The sequence below is a fragment of the Panthera pardus genome, unplaced genomic scaffold, assembly GCF_024362965.1.
Source record: "Panthera pardus isolate Hobbes unplaced genomic scaffold, ASM2436296v1 HiC_scaffold_27, whole genome shotgun sequence".
Taxonomy (NCBI): Eukaryota; Metazoa; Chordata; class Mammalia; order Carnivora; family Felidae; genus Panthera; species Panthera pardus.
The window spans coordinates 49,053,853-49,080,257 of NW_026526843.1; positions in this window are offsets into that span (position 1 = coordinate 49,053,853).

Consider the following 26,405-nt stretch of genomic DNA (forward strand, 5'->3'; position numbering starts at 1 on the left):
GTATTGAAGAAAAAGAAAACAAAAGAAAGAAAAAAAGAAAATTGAATACACCGATCAATTAACAGACTGAAATATGATTGAAGTTATATCATTTTCCCCTAGAAGTCAAACTATGAAGCACTTTATAGTCCATAAGCTAAGTAGGTGGAGAGGCTTGTGGTGTTCCTGAAGAGCATGGTTGGCCCAGTTAGGCGAGGCTTAGTTTAAAAGCTCCATTCTCCACTAGATGGTGCTGCTTAGCTTACTGGGGTGAATTGTTGTGGTACTTGTAAGTGTGTATGCACAAGTGCAGGAGGGGTGAAAATGGCATCACCCAGCTACCCAGTCTCTAGTATCAGAACTCTGTTCTTCCCAATCAGCAATTGCACACCTGTCCTTTGTCTCCAGCTTCTGTCCACTCCCCACATTTACACTGTCCATGAGCAAGCTGTCAGTTTGCCAGGTGGCACCTCCCTCCTGAGTTTTATCTCAAATGTGGCTGTGTTTCTGACCCCTCACTTCTGAGGGACTGCAGCTTTAACCTATTCTGACCCTCTGTAGGAGGGTCTCACTGAACAATGGCCTGGTGCCAGGTGCACCCAGGAACAACCACAGGACCATGCTGCTACCGATGCCCAGAGATTGCGGCTGGGTGCCAGCCCACACCAGAAAAAGTTCACAGGATCATGCAGCAGCAGCGTTTCAGGGATTATGGAAAATCACAACACACATCTGTCACCAGGCTTCACCCTTAACAACCATGTTCCAGCACGAGCGAATGTGGTTGCTCTCTGAGGTCTGCTAAGACCTTTGCCTGTAGGGAGGCTGCACGGCCTCTACCAAATGTCCTCCCATCAGGGGAACTGTCTCTCCCAATGTGGCCCGAGGACCCCCTGGACTTCCCTCTGCTCCTGGGGATTCGCCATTCCTACCAGAGCACCACAAGGTATCAAGCTATGGAGTTTCAGACTCTGTGCTCCCCTGTTTATAGAGTCTTAATGAAATTTAAACCCTCTACTTTTTCCTTCCCCCTCTTTTAGTTCAGTCGCTGCTGCTGTTTCCACTTTTCCACTTTCTGTCCAGCTGCATTTGGGGAGGGGGTGCTTTTCCTGTACTCTTCCCCATCTCCATCCTCTCTCCACAAGCAAAAACAGCTTCCTGCTCTCCGTGGCCTCTCTCTCCCCCAGTTTACCTCTCCGTGCCATGTATGTGCTGAGTTCTGTGGTTCAGGTTGTGCAGACTGTTTTATTACTCCTCAAATCAGTTTTCTAGGTGTGCAAGATTGTTTTGTGTTGATATGGCTGTATTTCATGGAAGTGAGACAAAGAACAGTTCCATGCTATTCTGCCATCTTGGCTCCTGGTTCCTTTTTTATAATCAGTTTTGTATTTTATTCATGGAAAGGTTTCTAGTTTACAACAACTAGGAGTAGGGACTAAAAAAAAGAACTTTGGAAATATTTCAGCTTAAAACTTTGTTTCTACCTTTTCATTTTTTAAATATTCAGTCCTGGGAAAGTTTTTAACCATTCTGAGACTCAACTATACAATAGAGAAGTATACCAATGCTTGACTCCTCAGGTTGTTAAGAGAATCAAATGAGATAACATTCTTTTTTTTTAGGTCCCCCATTTTACTATTTTGTCTGATACTTTGCATTTTTTTATTTATTCATGAGAAAATTAATTTAAATTACAATTATGCTGTTATGAACCTCAAAGTCACCTCTTTAAAGTATTACTGGGAAAAAAACATTTGTAAAGAGGTACAAATAATATTTGCAGGGATACTGGTCTCTTATCTATATTAAATCTTAGGTTTTCATAGTATAACATAATTGAAACATTATTTCCTTTAATATACATAAAAAGTCACTGTTATGCTTATTTATTTTTCATTATTTTTTCTACTTTATTTTACCATTATTTTTCCTATTTATTCTTCTTAAGTAAACTCATATATTCTGTAAAATTATTAATATAAATAAAACCAAAGGCTGAGCTATTTTGCATTTTTTGAAGATTAATAAGTTTGACATTCAAATAAAACAATTATTTTTTACACTAAACAAACACATTTTTGTTATATCATTAGTAAAATAAAAGTTTTGCTTATTTAAAAGTTAGTATATGGCACAAAAGCAGACACTCAGATCAATGGAAAAGAATAGAGAATCCAGAAATGGACCCACAAACATATGGCCAACTAATCTTTGACAAAGCAAGAAAGTATATCCAATGGAATAAAGACAGTCTTTCAGCAAGTGGTGCTGGAAAAACTGGACAGTGACATGCAGAAAAAATGAACCTAGACCACTCTCTTACACCATACACAAAAATAAACTCAAAATGGATGAAAGACCTAAATATGAGACAGGAAGCCATAACAATCTTCAAGGAGAAAGCAGGCAAAAGCCTCTTTGACCTTGGCCGCAGCAACTTCTTACTCAACACGTCTCCAGAAGCAAGGGAAACAAAAGGAAAAATCAACTATTGGGCCCTCGTGAAAATACACATCTGCACAGTGAAGGAAACAATCAGCAAAACTAAAAGGCAACCGACAGAAGATATTTGCAAACGACATATCAGATAAAGGGTTAGTATCCAGAATCTATAAAGAACTTATCCAACTCAACACCCAAAAAACAAAAAATCATTGTTGCAATATATGCTAACTAATTTGGATGTAAATTAGAAAAATAAAATGAAAAAAATTAGATAAATAACATAAAAAATAAAAAAATATAAAAAAGATATAATGGAAACTCATGATTTGTTCCACATCCAAAAATACTCATATAAAATGATTACAATACTGTTATATAATACATAATAATAAAGAAAATACAAAATATATAGAAAAAATTTAGTATAATATATTGATGAGTACAGGATAATTAAATTTGTTGTCTTTCATTTTTTTATTCTTGAATTTTGCCATAGTAATTTGGTTTTCTTTGTTTTTCTATTAAGCTTATTTTAATTCCATTATTTAAATACAGTGCTATATTATTTTCAGGTGTACAGTATAGTGGTTCAATAATTCTATATATCATTACTCAGTGCTCATCGTGATAAATGTACTCTTAATCCCTTTCACCTATTTCATCCATTTCCCCACCAACTTTCCCTCTGATGTTTTTTATCTGAAATGAGTACCATTAGTTAAATGTTACTTTTTTTCAAAAATAATATTTTTTACTTGAAGCATACTTCAGAATACATGGTTCTAAAAGATATATATGGAACATTCCATTCAAGAAAAATAGAAGATACATTTTCTTCAAGTACACACAGAAGAATCCACTGGTTACAAAAACGGACATAACAAATGTTACAAATTTAAGAAGAATAAAATCATAACAAGTATATTTTCAATTGCAATGGTACAAAAATAAATCAACAATAAAACAAAACTGGAAAGTCTACAATGTAAATATTAAATATTTAATATGTAAATATTAAACAACTCACTACTGCCCAAGTAATGGGCCAAATAACAAACCATATGGCAAACCAAAATATGTCTCAAAACAAAAGAAAAAGAAAACACAATATTACAGAACCTGTAGGATGCAGCAAAGGCAGATGTTAGAGTGAAATTTATGGTATAAATGCTTGTATTAATAAAAAAAGCTCAAATAACAAACTTAACATCACACCATAAGGAACAAGAAAAAGAAGAAACTTAGCTGAAATTTATCAGAGGAAGGAAATAACAAAGAATAATCAGAAATAAATAAAATAGAGACCAGAATAAACAGTAACATAACATTGAAAATAATGACCAACTAAAAAAAATGGCAATGTTTTAACTTCATCAACTAAATATATATATATATATATATATATATATATATATATATATATATATAAAGAAAGAAAGAAGACTCAAGACCCAAATTGAGAAATGGGAGAGAAAAAAAAAAGTACAACAGAAAACCAAAGAAATACTTATTGTGATAACAGATTACTCTAAACAATTATATACTAACAAATCAGATAACTTAGAAGAAAACCCAGATAATTGCTAAAAACACACAAGTCTCCATAAATCTTCAATCAAAGAAATGGGAAATCTTAGACCAACAATAAAATCTCAAAAATCTCCCAGCACACAGACGCTCAAGACCACGTGGTCTCATGAGTGAATTCTACCAAACATTAAAAAAAAATTAATGACAAACTTTATCAAAATCTACAAACAATGGAATAGAGGGAAAATATATCCAAAATCATTCCGTGAAGCTGGTACTACCATAATACCAAAACAGGATGAAATCAATACAAGAACAAAAATGTCCAGGTTGTCCTTTATAAATATTGCTACTACACCTTTCTTTTGACATCCATTTGTGTGATAAATGTTTCTCCATTCTCTCACTTTTAATCTACAGGTATCTCTGGGTATAAAATGAGTCTATAATCTTATAGGCAGCATGTAGATGGGTCTTTTTTCTTAATTCATTCTGACATCCCATGTCTTGTGATTGGAACAGTCTACATTCAGAGTCATTACTGATAGACATGTTTTTAGTGCCATTTTATTACTTGTTCTGTCACTGTTTCCAGAGATTTTTCTCTGTTCCATTCTTGTCTTTGCCACTTTGGTCTCTCTTTGCACTCAAAAATTCCTCTTTAATATTTCTTTCAGGGTTTGTTTAGTGGTCACAAACTCCTTTAGTTTTTGTTTGTCTGGAAACTCTTTATCTCTCCTATTCTGAATGATAGCCTCGCTTGATAGAATATTCTTGGCTGCAGAGTTTTCCCAATTAGTATTTGGAATATATCATGCTAGTCTCTTCTGGCTTGCCAAGTTCTGTTGTGAAATCTCCAGCTAGCCTTTTGGGTATTCCCTTGTAAGTTAGGTAAGGGCTTCTTTTGTCTTGTTGCTTTTAAGATTTTGTCTTTGTCACTATATTTTGTAAAATTTAATTGCAGTATGTCTTTATATTGGCCAGCTTTGGTTGATTTTGATGAGATTTCTCTTTCTGTGGAAAGGACCTCACTGATGTCTTCTTTTCTCAAGCTCAGTGAGTATCCTTATGACTGTTGCTTTAAATTATCCATCAAGCGTGTTGCTTATATATGTTTTACTTAGATCTCTGGCTGTGGCTATTTCTTGTTCTTTCATTTGGGATGAATTTCTCCATCCTGATGTTTTGTCTAAGTCTCTTCTTTCTTATCTGTGTTAGAAAAGCCAGGTGTGTCTCTTGCTCCTGAAAGTAATAGCCTTATGAAAAAGAGGCCATGTAGTGCCTAAAGCCTGGTGCTTAGGTAGTATCTCTGGTATGTGCTACATGAGCTCTGTGGTTGTGTTTGTATGCTCTATCCTACAGGTCAGTCATCTGCAGAGGCTCTCTTTGCCTGCTGTAAGCAGCATTTGGTCCCTGGTCTGGATGTGGCAAGCTTTAACTAGGTAGGTTTTGGTCTGCTTGTGAAATGAAACCTGGTACCAGCGTCATCAGAACTGAGGCCCTGCAGAACTCTTTGGTCTGGAGATGTGGTTTGGGCAGGAGTATGTGTTGGTGTTCTTGTGGAGAGGCCCACTGCACTGAGATTGAGACAAGCTTGATTGAGAAAGGCAGTCCTTCTAGAGTACAGTGGTGGGGCTTGGTATATGAACGTTTGGCAGCCAGTGTAGGTGCTGTTCTGTTTCTCACAGGTGGCTCTGTGTTTATGCTGACGGGTAGAGTAGGGAAATGGCACAGGCCAGCTACCCTATTCCTGGTGAAGCATTTCCATGAATACTACCTCCCAGGGATGCTCTCCAAGACTAGGGAATAATCTCCTGACTGTGTGTCTCAGATGTTTTTCAGAAGGCTGTTTACATGTTGTCTGTCCCCAGGTTGTTTACCTCTGTTCTCTCCAGGCACAGGACAGTGACCTCAGGGATCTGTCCTGTTGACCTTTAAAATATCAGGCTTTAAGCTCTACTGGTTGCAAGAACTCATGAAATTCAACTCCTCACGTTTTCCAAGCCTATGGCTTTGGGGAAATGTTCTCCTTGTGCATTCCCCTGTGTGATCTTCTCTCTCTTCCCCTTTTCCATGACCATGGCTCCCTCCTCTCCACAGCAGTCACAATCTGTTTCTCCCCTAAGCCACATTTTTGCATTTCCTACCTTCTTTGACATGGCCTCTTCTCTTCCTTTAGTTCTGGATTTTGTTCTGTTAGTCTTGAGGCCAATTTCTTGGGTATTTAGAGTGATTTGGTAGTTATCTAGTTGTATTCATTGGACAAGATGAGCCTATGGTCCTCCTAGTCCACTGCCATCTTAGGTCCCTTATATTAAGATAAACTTCTACTGTAGATATTAATCTATCCCATGTTGTCACTTTACATCCAAGTGTCTTTTTTTTGAGAGAGAGAGAGAGAGAGAGAGTTTGTGAGTGGGGAAGGGACAGAAGGAGAGGGAGAGAGAGAATCTTAAGCAGTTTCCATGCCCAGTGTGGAGCCCAACATGGGGCTCGATATCACGACTGTGAGATGATGACCTGAGCCAAAATCAAGAGTCAGATGCTTAACTGACTGAGCCACCCAGGCACCCCTTACACCCAAAAGTCTTAAAGGAGTTGCCTAAATTTACATTTTCTCATTCCTATACTCCCATTAACCCGTCAATACACAGCAATTTGTCTTCCATACTAACCACTAAACTAAACCTGTTTTTCTCTTATCACCTACTTCTTCATTGATAAGTCTTATGGATTCTCAGTACTCATCTTTTATTTCTTAACAGCATTTTTCACTCTTATCTACCTCCAAATTTCAAGATCTCTATCCCATCACTTCATTGTCTGTGTTTTCCTATATTTCCATTTATCTCTCTATGTCTATTCTTTCCCAGTATCCTTAAGAGCTCATTTTCCCCTACCCAGATATTTTCATTACTCTGTACTAAGTCCTCATCTCTTGCATTATGCATTCTGCCTGTTTGATCTCACTCAGTTTTGTGGTTGACCATTACCACCTATGAGCTGATGACTTCAAAATCTATAACTAATTTATTTATTAAAAAAACCCAAGCAGTAAATATTGACATCCCAGATCTCTTTTCTTATTGCCAGACACATGCATCTTACTGCTCACAATAGAATTAATCCTCTTAATCATCAAACCTGATCTTTCCCATACTGTGCTCTTTATATTGCCCTGTATCCAGTTGCCCAAACACAAAATTTTTGTTTTAGCCTTAATTTCTGCTATTTTAATTCCCACCCTCAACCACTTGCCTATTCCTATTGATTTTACCTCTAAATGAGGTAAGAGAAGGAACTATGTAAGTAAATAGGAGAAGAACACTCCAGGAACAGACAGGAAGGTTGTTTTCAAGGGACAAACATGTAGTCAGTGTATCTGAAACAGTTTAGGATGTTACAAGGGAAAAACTATAGGGGGTTAAATCAGAGAGGTAGTAGAGTACCCCTCACTTAAAGTCTTTGCTCAAATGTCATCTTATCAGAGAGGCCATCCCTGACAATTGTCTATAAATTAAGAATCTGTACATTTGCACTCTGCATTTCCCCACATACTACTTTATATTATCCATACCATGTATCATATCTATTGATTATCATTGCTTATTTACTTTCCATCTCCCCTATACATTGTTATTTCCAAGAGGCCACATATCATGTTTATCTCATTTACTTATGTGCCTCTAGTACCCAGGGAAGTTCATAGAGAACATAGTAGGATCTCAATAATTGTTGACTGAATGATTATGTAAAAAAATTCTTGGAGCATAGTACATGCTCAATAAATTATAGCATTATTATAATTATTATGATTATTATTGATGAATTATTATGATTATTATTGATGAATTATTAAAATACTTTGAAAAAACACCATGTAAGTGACAAACAAGGAAATGACAAGCATAACGTGTGTAATTAAGTAGAGGTAAATCAGGATGAGAAAACCTATTGTATCCAACAGAGCTCCCCATGACACCGGTACATCTCTGGTGTCCATCTCACACAAGCATACGGCAATAGTTTGTTGCTGGAAGCTGGGAAATCCAGTAATATTAAAAATATTCCTTGGTTCTTTGCTAAGGTGTCTGTGGAACAATCTTCTCACCTGGAAGCAAGTCTAATGATACTATTAACAACAAAAGGAAGACAAACTTCTCATTGCAACCTCATTTTCCAACTTGGAAGATCTAACTGGTGGCTGTTTGGTTCCAAACTAGTCAGTAGCCCTTGGTCTAGTACCTCTCATCATAACTACCTTTGAGGCTGTGCCAACTTTTAATAGTGGCTCAGCACATTAACTGCTTCAAAGCAAACGCTTATTACTTTGTAAGGAGGGATATAAAATAGATTATTTTTTTTATTTATTTTTTTAAGTTTGAAGAAATTTATTTGCACTTCTCTGATGATAAGTGATGATGAGAATCTTTACATGTGCCTATTGGCCATCTATATGTCTTTTTTGGGAAAATGTCCATTCAGGTTCCCATCCATTTTTAATTGGATTGCTTGGTGTGTGTGTGTGTGTGTGTGTGTGCGCGAGTGTGTGTGTGCGTGTGTGTGTGTGTGTGTGTGTTGAGTTCTATAAGACTTTTTTTTCAATATATGAAATTTATTGTCAAATTGGTTTCCATACAACACCCAGTGCTCATCCCAAAAGGTGCCCTCCTCAATACCCATCCCCCACCCTCCCCTCCCTCCCACCCCCCATCAACCCTCAGTTTGTTCTCAGTTTTTAAGAGTCTCTTATGCTTTGGCTCTCTCCCACTCTAACCTCTTTTTTTTTTCCTTCCCCTCCTCCATGGGTTTCTGTTAAGTTTCTCAGGATCCACATAAGAGTGAAAACATATGGTATCTGTCTTTCTCTATATGGCTTATTTCACTTAGCATCACACTCTCCAGTTCCATCCACGTTGCTACAAAGGGCCATATTTCATTCTTTCTCATTACCACGTAGTACTCCATTGTGTATATAGACCACAATTTCTTTATCCATTCATCAGTTGATGGACATTTAGGCTCTTTCCATAATTTGGCTATTGTTGAGAGTGCTGCTATAAACATTGGGGTACAAGTGCCCCTTGGGTAAATTCCTAGCAGTGCTACTTCTGGGCCATAGGGTAGATCTATTTTTAATTTTTTGAGGAACCTCCACACAGTTTTCCAGAGTGGCTGCACCAGTATGCATTCCCACCAACAGTGCAAGAGGATTCCCGTTTCTCCACATCCTCTCCAGCATCTATAGACTCCTGATTTGTTCATTTTGGCCACTCTGACTGGTGTGAGGTGATATCTGAGTGTGGTTTTGATTTGTATTTCCCTGATGAGAAGCGACGTTGAGCATCTTTTCATGTGCCTGTTGGCCATCCGGATGTCTTCTTTAGAGAAGTGTCTATTCATGTTTTCTGCCCATTTCTTCACTGGGTTATTTGTTTTTCGGGTGTGGAGTTTGGTGAGCTCTTTATAGATTTTGGATACTAGCCCTTTGTCCTATATGTCATTTGAAAATATCTTTTCCCATTCCGTTGGTTGCCTTTTGGTTTTGTTGGTTGTTTCCTTTGCTGTGCAGAAGCTTTTTATCTTCATAAGGTCCCAGTAAGTCATTTTTGCTTTTAATTCCCTTGCCTTTGAGGATGTGTCGAGTAAGAGATTGCTACAGCTGTGGTCAGAGAGGTCTTTTCCTGCTTTCTCCTCTAGGGTTTTGATGGTTTCCTGTATCACATTCAGGTCCTTTATCCATTTTGACTTTATTTTTGTGAATGCTGTGAGAAAGTGGTCTAGTTTCAACCTTCTGCATGTTGCTGTCCAGTTCTCCCAGCACCATTTGTTAAAGAGACAGTAAAATTCATACCTCCTTTGTCAAAGATGAGTTGGCCATACGTTTGTGGGTCTAGTTCTGGGGTTTCTATTCTATTCCATTGGTCTATGTGTCTGTTTTTGTGCCAATACCATGCTGTCTTGATGATGACAGCTTTGGAGTAGAGGCTAAAGTCTGGGATTGGGATGCCTCCTGCTTTGGTCTTCTTCTTCAAAATTGCTTTGGCTATTCGGGGCCTTTTGTGGTTCCATATGAATTTTAGGATTGCTTGTTCTAGTTTCGAGAAGAATGCTGGTGCAATTTTGATTGGGATTGCATTGAATGTGTAGATAGCTTTGGGTAGTATTGACATTTTGACAATATTTATTCTTCCAATCCATGAGCATGGAATGTTTTTCCATTTTTTTATATCTTCTTCAATTTCTTTCATAAGCTTTCTATAGTTTTCAGCATACAGAACTTTACATCTTTGGTTAGATTTATCCCTAGGTATTTTATGCTTCTTGGTGCAATTGTGAATGGGATCAGTTTCTTTATTTGTCTTTCTGTTGCTTCATTGTTAGTGTATAAGAATGCAACTGATTTCTGTACATTGATTTTGTATCCTGCAACTTTGCTGAATTCATGTATCAGTTCTAGCAGACTTCTGGTGGAGTCTATCGGATTTTCCATGTATAATATCATGTCATCTGCAAAAAGCGAAAGCTTGACTTCATCTTTGCCAATTTGGATGCCTTTGATTTCCTTTTGTTGTCTGATTGCTGATGCTAGAACTTCCAACACTATGTAAACCAACAGCAGTGAGAGTGGGCATCCCTGTCGTGTTCCTGATCTCAAGGAAAAAGCTCTCAGTTATTCCCCATTGAGGATGTTAGCTGTGGGCTTTTCATAAATGGCTTTTATGATCTTTAAGTATGTTCCTTATATCCCGACTTTCTCAAGGGTTTTTATTAAGAAAGGGTACTGGATTTTGTCAAAGGCCTTTTCTGCATCGATTGACAGGATCATATGGTTGTTATCTTTTCTTTTATTAATGTGATGTATCACGTTGATTGATTTGTGAATGTTGAACCAGCCCTGCATTCCAGGAATGAATCCCACTTGATCATGGTGAATAATTCTTTTTATATGCTGTTGAATTTGATTTGCTAGTATCTTATTGAGAATGTTTGCATCCATATTCATCAGGGATATTGGCCTGTAGTTCTCTTTTTGTACTGGGTCTCTGTCTGGTTTAGGGATCAAAGTAATACTGGCTTCCTAGAATGAGTCTGGAAGTTTTCCTTCCCTTTCTATTTCTTGGAATAGCTTGAGAAGGATAGGTATTATCTCTGCTTTAAACGTCTGGTAGAACTCCCCTGGGAAGCCACCTGGTCCTGGACTCTTATTTGTTGGGAGATTTTTGATAACCGATTCAATTTCTTCGCTGGTTATGGGTCTGTTCAAGCTTTCCATTTCCTCCTGATTGAGTTTTGCAAGCGTGTGGGTGTTTAGGAATTTGTCCATTTCTTCCAGGTTGTCCAATTTATTGGCATATAATTTTTCATAGTATTCCCTGATAACTGTTTGTATCTCTGAGGGATTGGTTGTAATAATTCCATTTTCATTCATTATTTTATCTATTTGGGTCATCTCCCTTTTCTTTTTGAGAAGCCTGGCTAGAGGTTTGTCAATTTTGTTTATTTTTTCAAAAAACCAACTCTTGGTTTCGTTGATCTGCTCTACCGTTTTTTTAGATTCTATATTGTTTCTGCTCTGATCTTTTTTCTTTCTCTTCTTCTGCTGGGTTTAGGCTGCCTTTCCTGTTCTGCTTCTATTTCCTTTAGGTGTGCTGTTAGGTTTTGTATTTGGGATTTTTCTTGTTTCTTGAGATAGGCCTGGATTGCGATGTATTTTCCTCTCAGGACTGCCTTCGCTGCATCCCAAAGCGTTTGTATTGCTGTAATTTCATTTTCATTTGTTTCCATATATTTTTAAATTTCTTCTCTAATTGCCTGTTGACCCACTCCTTCGTTAGTAGGGTGTTCTTTAACCTCCATGCTTTTGGAGGTTTTCCAGACTTTTTCCTGTGGTTGATTTCAAGCTTCATAGCATTGTGGTCTGAAAGTATGCATGGTATAATTTCAATTCTTGTAAACTTATGAAGGGCTGTTTTGTGACCCAGTATATGATCTATCTTGGAGAATGTTCCATGTGCACTCGAGAAGAAAGTATATTCTGTTGCTTTGGGATGCAGAGTTCTAAATATATCTGTCAAGTCCATCTGATCCAATGTATCATTCAGGGCCCTTGTTTCTTTATTGATCGTGTGTCTAGATGATCTGTCCATTTCTGTAAGTGGAGTGTTAAAGTCCCCTGCAATGACCACATTCTTATCAATAAGGTTGCTTATGTTTATGAGTAATTGTTTTATATATCTGGGGGCTCGGGTATTTGGCGCATAGACATTTATAATAGTTAGCTCTTCCTGGTGGATAGACCCTGTGATTATTATATAATGCCCTTCTTCATCTCTTGTTACAGCCTTTAATTGAAAGTCTAGTTTGTCTGATATAAGTATGGCTACTCCAGCTTTCTTTTGGCTTCCAGGAGCATGATAAATAGTTCTCCATCCCCTCACTCTCAATCTAAAGGTGTCCTCAGATCTAAAATGAGTCTCTTGTAGACAGCAAATAGATGGGTCTTGTTTTTTTATCCATTCGGATACCCTATGTCTTTCGGTTGGCGCATTTAATCCATTTACATTCAGTGTTATGATAGAAAGATACGGGTTTAGAGTCATTGTGATGTCTGTATGATTTATGCTTGTAGTGATGTCTCTGGTACTTTGTCTCACAGGATCCCCCTTAGGATCTCTTGTAGGGCTGGTTTCGTGGTGACAAATTCCTTCAGTTTTTGTTTGTTTGGGAAGACCTTTATCTCTCCTTCTATTCTAAATGACAGACTTGCTGGATAAAGGATTCTCGGCTGCATATTTTTCCTGTTCAGCTCATTAAAGTTCTCATGCCAATCCTTTCTGGCCTGCCAAGTTTCAAAAGAGAGATCAGTCACGAGTCTTATAGGTCTCCCTTTATATGTGAGGGCACGTTTATCCCTTGCTGCTTTCAGAATTTTCTCTTTATCCTTGTATTTTGCCAGTTTCACTATGATATGTCACGCAGAAGATCGATTCAAGTTATGTCTGAAGGGAGTTCTCTGTGCCTCTTGGATTTCAATGCCTTTTTCCTTCCCCAGTTCAGGGACGTTCTCAGCTATCATTTCTTCAAGTACCCCTTCAGCACCTTTCCCTCTCTCTTCCTCCTCTGGGATACCAATTATGCATGTATTACTTCTTTTTAGTGTATCACTTCGTTCTCTAATTTTCCCCTCATATTCCTGGATTTTTTTATCTCTCTTTTTCTCCGCTTCCTCTTTTTCTATAACTTTATCTTCTAGTTCACCTATTCTCTCCTCTGCCTCTTCAATCTGAGCCGTCGTCGTTTCCATTTTGTTTTGCATTTTGTTTAAAGCGTTTTTCAGCTCCTCGTGACTGTTCCTTAGTCCCTTGATCTCTGTAGCAAGAGATTCTCTGCTGTCCTCTATACTGTTTTCAAGCCCAGCGATTAATTTTATGACTATTATTCTAAATTCACTTCCTGTTATATTATTTAAATCCTTTTTGATCAGTTCATTAGCTGTTGTTTTTTCCTGGAGATTCTTCTGAGGGGAATTCTTCTGTTTGGTCATTTTGGATAGTCCCTGGAGTGGTGTGGGCCTGCAGGGCACTTCCCCTGTGCTGTGGTGTATAACTGGAGTTTGTGGGCGGGGCCGCAGTCAGCCCTGATGTCTGCCCCCAGCCCACAGCTGGGGCCAAAGTCAGACTGGTGTGTGCCTTCTCTTCCCCTCTCCTAGGGGCGGGATTCACTGTGGGGTGGCGTGGCCTGTCTAGGCTACTGGCACACTGCCAGGCTTGTGGTGCTGGGGATCTAGCATATTAGCTGGGGTGGGTAGGCAAGGTGCATGGGGGCAGGAGGGGCAGGCTTAGCTCACTTCTCCTTAAGTGATCCACTTCAGGAGGGGCCCTGTGGCAGCGGGAGGGAGTCAGACCTGCTGCCGGAGGTTTGGCTCTGCAGAAGTACAGAGTTGGGTGTCTGCGTGGAGCAAGCAAGTTCCCTGGCAGGAACTGGTTCCCTTTGGGATTTTGGCTGGGGGATGGGCGAGGGAGATGGGGCTGGCAAGCCCCTTTGTTCCCAGCCAAATAACTCTGTCGTCCCGGGGCTCAGCAACTCTCCCTCCCTTTGTCCTGCAGCCTACCAGCTTTCTGAGCAGAGCTGTTAACTTATGACCTCCCAGATGCTAAGTCGTACTTGCTGTGGGAACACACCCCATCTGGCCCCTCTGCTTTTGCAAGCCAGACTCGGGGGCTCTGCTTGGCCAGCAGTGTGCCCCTCCGCCCCGCCTCCCTCCCACCAGTCTGTGCAGCATGCACCGCCTCTCCACCCTTCCTACCCTCTTCCTTGGGCCTCTTGTCTGTGCTTGGCTCCGGAGACTCCGTTCTGCTAATCCTCTGGCAGTTTTCTGGGTTATTTAGGCAGGTGTAGGTGGAATCTAAGTGATAAGCAGGACGTGCGGTGAGCCCAATGTCCTCTTACGCCGCCATCTTCTCCCCCCCCTCTAAAATAGATTAATTTAAAATAAAGTTAATTTCCTCAGGAAATATATTTCAACAAAGACATTTTCTAAATTTAAAAATACATATTATAGGAAAAACAGTTTGTCTTTCTGGTAAGATTAATAGTTGATACTTTCTCTAAAGAAACAACCATGGGTAACAGTAAATAGCTAAGTCAAGTGTGCAGTAGTTGGTTCCCCAAAGTCTTAAGATTATTAGGGTCATTAATAAAGTGGAAGGAAATCCTATTACTAGAAGCAATATATTCCTTTTACACTTGGGATCTAAACCTTAGCTTTGAGTAGTGCACCATATATGAAGTTGAGAGGGGGTCAGAATAAAAATCATACTAGTGGTGTTAAGTTGCTGTGTGTATACTTAAATAAGCAACAAAATTAGAACAGTATGTATTTTTTGAAATTAGTTAACACTACAGGACAGAAAGGATTTGTCATTTAAGTACAACTTAGAATTTAAAACCTGGACTTACATTTTATTATATTTTTAAGTTTTTATGTGAATTCCAGTTAGCTAACATACAGTATAATATTAGTTTCAGGTGTACAATATAATGATGCAACACTACTATACAACATCCAGTGATCATCACAAGTGCACCCATTAATTCTCATCACTTATTTAAACCATGCTCCCACCCACCTCCCTTGTGGTAACCATCAGATTATTTTCTATAATTGAGACTCTGTTTCTTGATTTGTCTCTTTCTCTTTTTTCCCTTTACTCTTGTTTCTTTCCTGAATTCCACATTAGTGAAATCATATGCTATTTTTCTTTCTCTAACTGACTTATTTCACTTAGTTAATACTCTAGATCCATCCATGTCTTTGCAAATGGCAATATTTAATTCTTTTTATGGCTAATATTTCATTGCATATATATACCACATCTTCTTTATCCATTCATCATCTGATGATCACTTAGGCTGTGTCCAAGGGTGGCTGTTGTTTATAATGCTATAAACATCAGGGTGTATGTATCCCTTTGAATCAGTATTTTTGTATTCTTTAGGTAAATACCTAGTGGAAAATTGGTGAATCATAATGTAGTTCCATTTTTAACTTGTTGAGGAACCTCCGTACTATTTTCCATAGTGGTTGCACCAGTTTACATTCCTACCAACAGAACAAGAGAGTTCCCCTTTCTACACATCCTTGCCAACACCTGTTGTTTCTTGTGTTTTTTTTTTATTTTAGCCATTCTGACATGTGTGAAGTGATACCTCATTGTAGTTTTAAATTTATTTCCCTGATAATAACCGATATGGAGAATATTTTCATGTGTCTGTTGGCAATCTACAACTCTTCTTTAGAAAAATATCTATTAACATCTTCTGCCCATTTTTTGAATGGATTATTTGTTTTGGGGGTGTAGAGTTTCATAAATTCTATATATTTTTGGAGGTTAACCCTTTATCAGATATGTCATTTGCAAATATCTTCTGTTATTCTATAAATTACTTTTTAGTTTTGTTGATTATTTCCTTCACTGTGCAGAAGCTTTTTATTTTGATGAAATCTCAATAGCTTATTTTTGTTTCCCTTGCCTCAGGAGGCAAAGAAAGAAGTTGTTATGGCTGAAGGCAACAAAGTTACTGCCTATGTTATCCTATAGTATTTTCATGTGTTTTGTCTCACATTTAGGTTTTTCATACATTTTGAATTTTTTTGTGTGTGTGATGTAAAAAAAATGATCCAGTCTCATTCTTTTTCATGATGCTGTCCAGTGTTCCCAACACCATTTTTTGAAGAGACTGGTTTTTCCCCTTGGATACTTTTTCCTGCTTGGTCCAACATTAACTGACCATGTAGCTGTAGGTTCATTTCTGTTTTCTATTCTGTTCTATTGATCTAGGTGTCTATGTTTGTGCCAGCACTATACTGTCTTGATCACTACAGCTTTGTAATATAACTTGAAGTCTAGAATTGTGATGCCTCAAGCTTTGCTTTACGTTTTCAAGGTTGCTTTGGCTATTCAGGGTCTTTTGTAGTTACATACAAATTTTATGATTGTTGTTCTGGTTCTGTGAAAACTGCAATTGGTATTTTGATAAGGATTGCATTAGATGTATACATTGCTTTGGGTAGTATAGACATTTAACATATTTCCTCTTCCAATCCATGAGCATGGAATACCTTTACAATTATTTTGTGTCATATTCAGTTGTCTTCATCAGTGTTTTATAGTTTTCAGAGTACAGGCCTTTCACTTCTTTGGTTAGGTTTATTCATAGGTATCTTATTGTTGTGAAATCACAAATAGAATTGATTCTTTGATTTCTCTTTCTGTTGTTTCATTAGTGATGCACATATTTGCAAGATTTCTGTATGTTGATTTTGTATCTTGTGACTTTACTGAATTTGTGTATCAGTTCTAACAGGTTTTTGGTGGAGTCTTTCTGGTTTTCTATATAGAGTATCATGTCCTCTGCAAATAGTGAAAGTTTTACTTCTTTCCTGCCAATTTGGATGCCTTTTATTTATTTTTGTTTTCTTAATTCTGTGGCTAGGACTTCCAGTAGTATGTTGAATAAAAGTGGTGAGAATAGATATCCCTGTTTTGTTCCTGACCATAGAGGAAACACTTTTTTTTTTCCCCATTGAGGAGATACTTGTTGTGGGTTTTTCATAGATGACCTTTATTATGTTGAGGTATGTTCCCTCCAAACCCACTGTATTGAGGGGTTTTGTTATGAATGGATGTTTTACTTTGTCAAATGCTTTTTGTACAACTATTATAATGATCATATGGTTCCTATTCTTTCCTTATTAATGTCATGTATCATGTTGATTGATTTGCAAATATTGAACCCCGCTTGCAATCATGGTGAATGATATTTTAAATTTATTGTTGGATTTGGTTTGATAGTAATTTGTTGATGATTTTTGTATCTATGTTGATCAGACATATTGGCTTGTAGTTTTCTTTTTTTGTGATGTCTTTATCTGGTTTTGGTATAGGGTAATGCTGGCTTCATAGAATGAGTTTGGAGTTTTCTTTCATTGTAATTTTTTTGAAATAGTTTGAGAAGAATTGTATTAATTCTTTTTAAAATATTTGTTAGAATTCGCCTGTGAATCTGTCTGCTCCTGGACTTATGTTTGTTGGAAGTTTTCTGATTACTGATTCTATCTCTTTGTTGGGTCCATTCACATTGCATATTTCTTCCTGTCTCAGTTTTATTAATTTATATGCTTCTAGGAATTTATCCATTTCTCCCAGATTGCCCAATTTGTTGGCATATAGTTTTTTATAATATTCTTTTATAACTATTTTTATTTCTGTAGTGTTTGTTTGTATGTCTTCTCTCTCACTTGTCATTTTATTTATTTGTGTCTTTTCTTTTTTCTTTTTGATAAGTATGGCTTAAGGTTTATCAATAGACAAACCTTATTGATTTTTTGAAAGAACCAACTCTTGGTTGCAGTGATCTTTCTATTGTTTTTTTAGTTTCTATATCATTTATTTTTGCTCTAATCTTTATTATTTTCCTCCTTCTACTGGCTTTAGACTCCATTTTATTGTTCTTTTTTAGCTCCTTTATAGTTATAATGTTCAATTGTTTATTTGAGATTTTTCTTGCTTCTTGAGTTAGGCCTGTATTGCTATATACCTCCCTCTTAGGATTGCTCTTGCTGCATCCCTAAGGTTTTGGACCATTTTGTTTCATTTTCATTTGTTTCCATGTATTTTTACATTTCTTCTTGTATTTCCTGGGTGACCCATTCATTGTTTAGTAGTATGTTATTTATACTCCATGTATTTGTGGTCTCTCCAGAATTTTTCTTGTGATTTATTTCTAGCTTCACACCATTGTGGTCAGAAAAGTTGCATGTTATGACTTCAATCTTTTCTTATTTGTTGAAGCCCACTTTGTGACCTAGCATATGATCTATTCTGGAGAATGCCCCATTTGCATTTGAAAAGAATTGTATTCTGCCATTTTAGGATGGAATGCTCTGAATATATTTGTTAAATCCATTTTGTCCAGTGTGTCATTGAAAACCATTGTTTCCTTGTTTATTTTTCTGTTTAGATGACCTGTCCATTGTTGTAAGTGGAGTGGTAAAGTCCCTGCTATTATTGTATTATTATTGATTAGTTCCTTTATGTTTATTATTATTTTTTTTTATATTTAGGTGCTTCCATGTTTGATGCATAAATATTTACAATTGTTAGTTCTTCTTGTGTGATTATCTCCTTTATTATTATATATTTATCTTTTTTGTCTCTTGTTACAAACTTTGTTTTAAAGTCTAGTTCATCTGAAATAAACATTATTACTCTGGCTTTATTTTCACATCCATTTGTGTGATAAATATTTCCCCATCACTTCACTGTCAATCTGAGGTGATTTTAGGTCTAAAATAAGTCCTTGGTAGGCAGCATAGAGATGAGTCTCATATTTTATCCATTCTGACATCCTATGTCTTTTTATTGGAGATTTAGTTTATTTAAATTTAGAGTAATTACTGATAGGTATGGATTTTTTTCCACCTTATTACTTCTTTTGTGGTTGTTTCTGGAGATTTTCTCAGATCTTTTCTTATCTTTTTCTTTCTTGGTTTGCTAATTTTATTTAGTGATATATTTAGATTTATTTCTCTTTATTTCTTTAATATTTATTTTTTATTTTTGATAAATGGTTACCATTAGGTTTGTATATAATCTCTACTGCAAATAGCCATTTGTATTAAGTTGACGTTCATTTAAGCTTCAACACATTCTTTTCTCCTCTCTTCCCCACTTTTTAGGTACATACACTATATTTTATGCCCTTTTTTGTCAGTTATTTGACTGATTTTTTACAGAAACATTCATATACAGTGTTTTTGTGTTTTCTGCCTTTATAGTGTCACTTTTGGTCTCTCCTTTCCACTCAGAATCCCCTTTAATAGTTCTTGCAAGGCTGGTTTAATGGTCATAAACCCCTTTAGTTTTTTGTTTTGTCTTATTTTATTGGTTTTCGTTTGTTCATTTTGCTTTCTTCTGTTTTGTTTTTGGTCTGGGAAATTCTTTCTCTCTCCTATTCAGAATGATAGACTTGCTGGATAGAGTATTCTTGGCTGCAGATTTTACCTATTCAACACTTTGTATCATGCCACTCCCTTCTGTCTTGCCAAATTTCTTTTGGAAACTCCTGTTAGTCTTATGGGTTTTCCTTCATAAGTTAAAAAATTTTCTTTTATCTTGCTGTTTTTAAGATTTTTCTTTATCACTAGATTTTGCAAATTTCATTATAATATGTCTTAGGTAGACCTACTTTTGTTGATTTTGATGAGAGTTATCTGTGCCTCTTAGATCTCTATGTATGTTTCTTTCCCCAGATTAGGGAAGGTTTTGGTATTATTTCTTGAAATAAATTGTATGCCCATTTTTATGTTGTCTTATTCTTCCAGGACTCCTACAATATGAATGTAATTATATTTCTTGGAGTCACTGAGTTCCTTAAGTCTTCTCATTTTGCATAATTCTTCTTTCTCTCTTTTATTCATCATCATAGGTTTCCATCACGTTGTCTTCTAAGTCATTAATTCATTCCTCTGCTTCTTCCAGCCCACTGTTCATTGCATGGAGCCCATTTCCAATCTCATTTATTGCACTTTTCATCTCTGATTCATTCTCCTTTTATCTCTGTATTAATGGTGTCACTGATGTCTTCCATTCGTTTCTCAAGCCTAGTGAGTATTCTTAGATCATTACTTCAATTCTCCGTCAGGAATGTTACTTATATGTGTTTCACTTAGATCTCTGGGTGTGACCATTTCCTCTTTTTCATTTAGGATGAATTCCTCAATCTGGGCATTTGTCTAAGTCTCTGCCTTCTTCTCTGTGTTAGAAAAGTCAGTTAAGTCTCCTGCTCCTGAAAGTAATGGTTTTAGGAAGAAGAGGTAATGTAGTGCCCAGGTCCTGGCACTTCAGGGTGTACCTGCAATGTCTGTTTCATGAACACTGCTTCTGTGTTCTGCTGCTCTATCTTTTAGTCTAGTCATCGGCAGAGTCTCTCCTAACTTGTTGCAGGGAGTATTTGGTCACTGGACTGAATGTGGTGAATTTTAACTAGGTGTGTTTAGGTTGGCTTGTAAAATGAGAGCTGGCACCAACTCCATCAGAACTAAAACCCTGCAAAATTCTCTGTTCCAGAGACGCGGTTTGGGCACAGGTTTATGCTGAAGTTCTGTGGGAGAAGCCTGCCACTATGGTTCTGAGGTGAACATGACTTAGAAGGGCAGTTCTATTGGTTCACAGGGTTGTGGTTATTGGTGTAAACAAGTTAGGCAGCCAGTGTTGCACTGTGCTGCTTCCATTAGGTGGCTCTGTGTGTATGCTGAGTTGTGGGGGAGGTAAATGGCACCATCAAGCTCTTTTGTCCCTAGAGAGGTATCTTTGTAAATGCTCCCTCCCAGGAACACACTATGAGAAGAACAAATATTCTCCCCACTGTGTGCCCAGGTTTTCTTCATCTTGCTGTTCCAAGTTGTGTGCCCCCAGGTTGTTTCCCTGCCTTCTGCCAAGAACAGCACAGTGCCTTCTATGCTTTATCCCACACAAGCCAGCTGACCTTTAAAACTCCAGGCTTTAAGCACTACTTGTTGCAAGAACCCATGAATTTCAGCCCCTTTCGTTTTTCAAGCCAATGGCTTTGGAGACCTTTTGTGTGCTCCTCTCTCTCTTGACCTTCCTCACAAGCATAGCTCCCTCCCCTCTATAGAAGCCAGTGTTTATTTCCCTCCTAAACCATGTCTCTGTGCTTCCTACCTTCTTTGATGTGGTCTCTTCTCTCCCTTTGGTTGTGAAGTTTGTTCTGTCAGACTTCAGGTAGATTTTTGGGACATTTAGGATGACTTTTAGTCATATAGTTGTATTTGTGGGATGAGGTGAGCCTAGTGTCTTCACACTGCTGTCATCTACCTGGCTTTCAGAAACTGGAGTTAAATTTTAAAGTATCAGCGCCAGAAGCTTATACTGGAGCAGGAGTTAAAAGGTGTAAACATAAGTGCCAGGCTTAAAGTAAACGTGGAAGTGAGAAAACATAGGAGATGTAGGGATCCAAACAGATACTTTCCCAATACTAAAGACTAAAAGCAAAGCCTTTAGATAGAAGAGAGATCCCTCATTTCATCCCTTGCCATTTTGTTAAAATCAGCTCATTTCTTTATTTAAATAAAAGTATTTATTTAAAAACAGAGCTATAAGTAGCAGATTGTTATCACTTGTTATTAATAGAAGTGTCCATACAATTAATACAGTATGGATTAAACAATATTATTAAATTCCAATTAGATAATGTTGCTAGTTCTAGTCTCTTAACTCAAAGATCATTTTGTCTTTTTTCTTAAAGGGACATTTGCAAAACTTTGAGAGTTGCTCGTGACCAACTTGCCCCAAAGTAGGAATTTCTTATTAAAGTAATCAGAACTAAATGAGCATCGAAAAGAGATTAACGTTCTCATAATAAATCACATATCATGTGCCTTTGTCCTATCAGTAATACGTGTTCCATACTTAGAAAAATTTAAGTTAAATAAACAATAGTTTGGATGTCATAGTCTAAAATGAACTAAATGTAAGAAGGAAGCACAAAGCAAGAGTAAAAAAAAATAGGATGAAGAGTCAAGCACTTGTATATGTACAATAATTGAAAATATGAGACAGCAACCTGTGTATTTATAGTAACTAAAGATATCGTGTATTCACAGTAACTGAAAATACATATGAAGGTATGTATCAGTCAGTTTGAGGTTATAACAAAGCAAAAAAAACTCATTGTTTTAACAACCAAAAAGTTTTTGTTATTATTGTTGTTTTCATTTCCTGTCAGTGACTGTGGGTCAGCTCTGGCTCTACAATTTGTATCTTTTCTTTTGCAATCTAAGCTAAAGGAAGAGTCCCTATTTCAGTCTCCTAAAGCTTCAGCTAAGATGTTGCACATCTTCATTCATATTTTACTGACTAAAAATGTCACATGGTCAAGCTGCAAATCAGTAAGACAGGGTATATACTCCACATGAAAACACTGCAAGTCACGAGGCCGCATCTCCTCTTGTGGAGAGAGTGGATAATTGTGAACAATGCCGTCTATTGTAAGGGCCATGCTAGCAAAGACCAGGAACAAATATAACTATCAGTACCATTGAGTGTTTCTATTGTACCTACCCATTTCTAAATGATTTATGTGCATTTTTCTCATTGAATCCCTTCAACAGCCCTATGAAGAGGTAATTGTTATCTAAGGAGAGAGCTGTATCCCTTCTCAGAGGCTAGTGGGTTGGAGTATATGTGATAGGTATTCGTGGTGCAACAAGTTAAAAGAGCAGCAATTATATAAGGTTACTAGCTAAAGAGACAGCCTTGTAGTTTCAAGACGTGGAACACAAAACACAAATTCCGTAAGGAAGAATTATGGATACATGAGGCAAAATACTAAACTTAGGGGATATTTGGGGGCAGGAAGTTGGTTAAGCGAGAGATTCATGACATAAAAATTTGGCTATAGCAAGGATTTTGGTTTGGCTACAAGATAATGAGGCCTAGGATACGTGATTTAGATTTTTTTAAATCTAGATTTCTCTTCATAATATTATGTTCCATTTTTTTCAATATATGAAGTTTATTATCAAATTGGTTTCCATACAACACCCAGTGCTCATCCCAAAAGGTGCCCTCCTCAATACCCATCACCCACCCTCCCCTCCCTCCCACTCCCCATCAACCCTCAGTTCTCAGTTTTTAAGAGTCTCTCATGCTTTGGCCCTCTCCCACTCTAACCTCTTTTTTTTTCTTCCCCTCCCCCATGGGTTCCTATTTAGTTTCTCAGGATCCACATAAGAGTGAAAACATATGGTATCTGTCTTTCTCTATAGGGCTTATTTCACTTAGCATCACACTCTCCAGTTCCACCTACGTTGCTACAAAGGGCCATATTTCATTCTTTCTCATTACCACGTAGTACTCCATTGTGTATATAAACCACGATTTCTTTATCCATTCATCAGTTGATGGACATTTAGGCTCTTTCCATAATTTGGCTATTGTTGAGAGTGCTGCTATAAACATTGGGGTACAAGTGCCCCTATGCATCAGTACTCCTGTATCCCTTGGGTAAATTCCTAGCAGTGCTACTTCTGGGTCATAGGGTAGATCTATTTTTAATTTTTTGAGGAACCTCCACACTGTTTTCCAGAGTGGCTGCACCAGTTTGCATTCCCACCAACAGTGCAAGAGGATTCCCGTTTCTCCACATCCTCTCCAGCATGTATAGTCTCCTGATTTCTTCATTTTGGCCACTCTGACTGGCGTGAGGTGATATCTGAGTGTGGTTTTGATTTGTATTTCCCTGATGAGAAGCGACGTTGAGCATCTTTTCATGTGCCTGTTGGCCATCCGGATGTCTTCTTTAGAGAAGTGTCTATTCATGTTTTCTGCCCATTTCTTCACTGGGTTATTTGTTTTTCGGGTGTGGAGTTTGGTGAGCTCTTTATAGATTTTGGATACTAGCCCTTTGTCCGATATGTCATTTGCAAATGTCTTTTCCCATTCTGTTGGTTGCCTTTTGGTTTTGTTGGTTGTTTCCTTTGCTGTGCAGAAGCTTTTTACCTTCATAAGGTGCCAGTAGTTCATTTTTGCTTTTAATTCCCTTGCCTTTGGGTATGTGTCAAGTAAGAAACTGCTACGGCTGAGGTCAGAGAGGTCTTTTCCTGCTTTCTCCTCTAGGGTTTTGATGGTTTCCTGTCTCACATTCAGGTCCTTTATCCGTTTTGAGTTTATTTTTGTGAATGGTGTGAGAAAGTAGTCTAGTTTCAATCTTCTGCCTGTTTCTGTCCAGTTCTCCCAGCACCATTTGTTAAAGAGACTTTTTTCCATTGGATGTTCTTTCCTGCTTTGTCAAAGATTAGTTGGCCATATGTTTGTGGGTCTAGTTCTGGGGTTTCTATTCTATTCCATTGGTCTATGTGTCTGTTTTTGTGCCAATACCATGCTGTCTTGATGATGACAGCTTTGGAGTAGAGGCTAAAGTCTGGGATTGGGATGCCTCCTGCTTTGGTCTTCTTCTTCAAAATTGCTTTGGCTATTCGGGGCCTTTTGTGGTTCCATATGAATTTTAGGATTGCTTGTTCTAGTTTCGAGAAGAATGCTGGTGCAATTTTGATTGGGATTGCATTGAATGTGTAGATAGCTTTGGGTAGTATTGATATTTTAACAATATTTATTCTTCCAATCCATGAGCAAGGAATGTTTTTCCATTTCTTTATATCCTCTTCAATTTCCCTCATAAGCTTTCTATAGTTTTCAGCATACAGATCTTTTACATCTTTGGTTAGATTTATCCCTAGGTATTTTATGCTTCTTGGTGCAATTGTGAATGGGATCAGTTTCTTTATTTGTCTTTCTGTTGCTTCATTGTTAGTGTATAAGAATGTAACTGATGTCTGTACATTGATTTTGTATCCTGCAACTTTGCTTAATTCATGTATCAGTTCTAGCAGACTTCTGGTGGAGTCTATCGGATTTTCCATGTATAATATCATGTCATCTGCAAAAAGTGAATGCTTAACTTCATCTTTGCCAATTTGGATGCCTTTGATTTCCTTTTGTTGTCTGATTGCTGATGCTAGAACTTCCAACACTATGTTAAACAACAGCAGTGAGAATGGACATCCCTGTCGTGTTCCTGATCTCAGGGAAAAAGCTCTCAGTTTTTCCCCATTGAGGATGATGTTAGCTGTGGGCTTTTCATAAATGGCTTTTATGATCTTTAAGTTGGTTGCTTCTATCCCGACTTTCTCAAGGGTTTTTATTAAGAAAGGGTGCTGAATTTTGTCAAAGGCCTTTTTTGCATCTGTTGACAGGATCATATGGTTGTTATCTTTTCTTTTATTAATGTGATGTATCACATTGATTGATTTGTGAATGTTGAACCAGCCCTGTATCCCAGGAATGAATCCCATTTGATCATGGTGAATAATTCTTTTTATATGCTGTTGAATTCGATTTGCTAGTATCTTAGTGAGAATTTTTGCATCCATATTCATCAGGGATATTGGCCTGTACTTCTCTTTTTTAAATGGGTCTCTGTCTGGTTTGGGAATCAAAGTAATACTGGCTTCCTAGAGTGAGTCTGGAAGTTTTCCTTCCCTTTCTATTTTTTGGAATAGCTTGAGAAGGATAGGTATTATCTCTGTCTTAAACGTCTGGTAGAACTCCCCTGGGAAGCCATCTGGTCCTGGACTCCTATTTGTTGGGAGATTTTTGATGACTGATTCCATTTCTTCACTGGTTATGGGTCTGTTCAAGCTTTCTATTTCCTCCTGATTGAGTGTTGGAAGCGTGTGGGTGTTTAGGAATTTGTCCATTTCTTCCAGGTTATCTGGTGTGTTGGCATATAATTTTTCATAGTATTCCCTGATAATTGCTTGTATCTCTGAGGGATTGGTTGTCATAATTCCATTTTCCTTCATGATTTTATCTATTTGGGTCATCTCCCTTTTCTTTTTGAGAAGCCTGGCTAAAGGTTTGTTAATTTTGTTTATTTTTTCAAAAAACCAACTCTTGGTTTCGTTGATCTGCTCTACAGTTTTTTTAGGTTCTATATTGTTTATTTCTGCTCTGATCTTTTTTCTTTCTCTTCTTCTGCTGGATTTATACTGTCTTTGCTGGTCTGCTTCTATTTCCTTTAGGTGTGCTGTTAGATTTTGTATTTGGGATTTTTCTTGTTTCTTGAGTTAGGCCTGGATTGCAATGTATTTTCCTCTCAGGACTGCCTTCTCTGCGTCCCAAAGCGTTCGATTGTTTTATTTTCATTTTCATTTGTTTCCATATATTTTTTAATTTCTTCTTTAATTGCCTGGTTGACCCATTCATTCTTTAGTAGGGTGTTCTTTAACCTCCATGCTTTTGGAGGTTTTCCAGACTTTTTCCTGTGGTTGATTTCAAGCTTCATAGCATTGTGGTCTGAAAGTA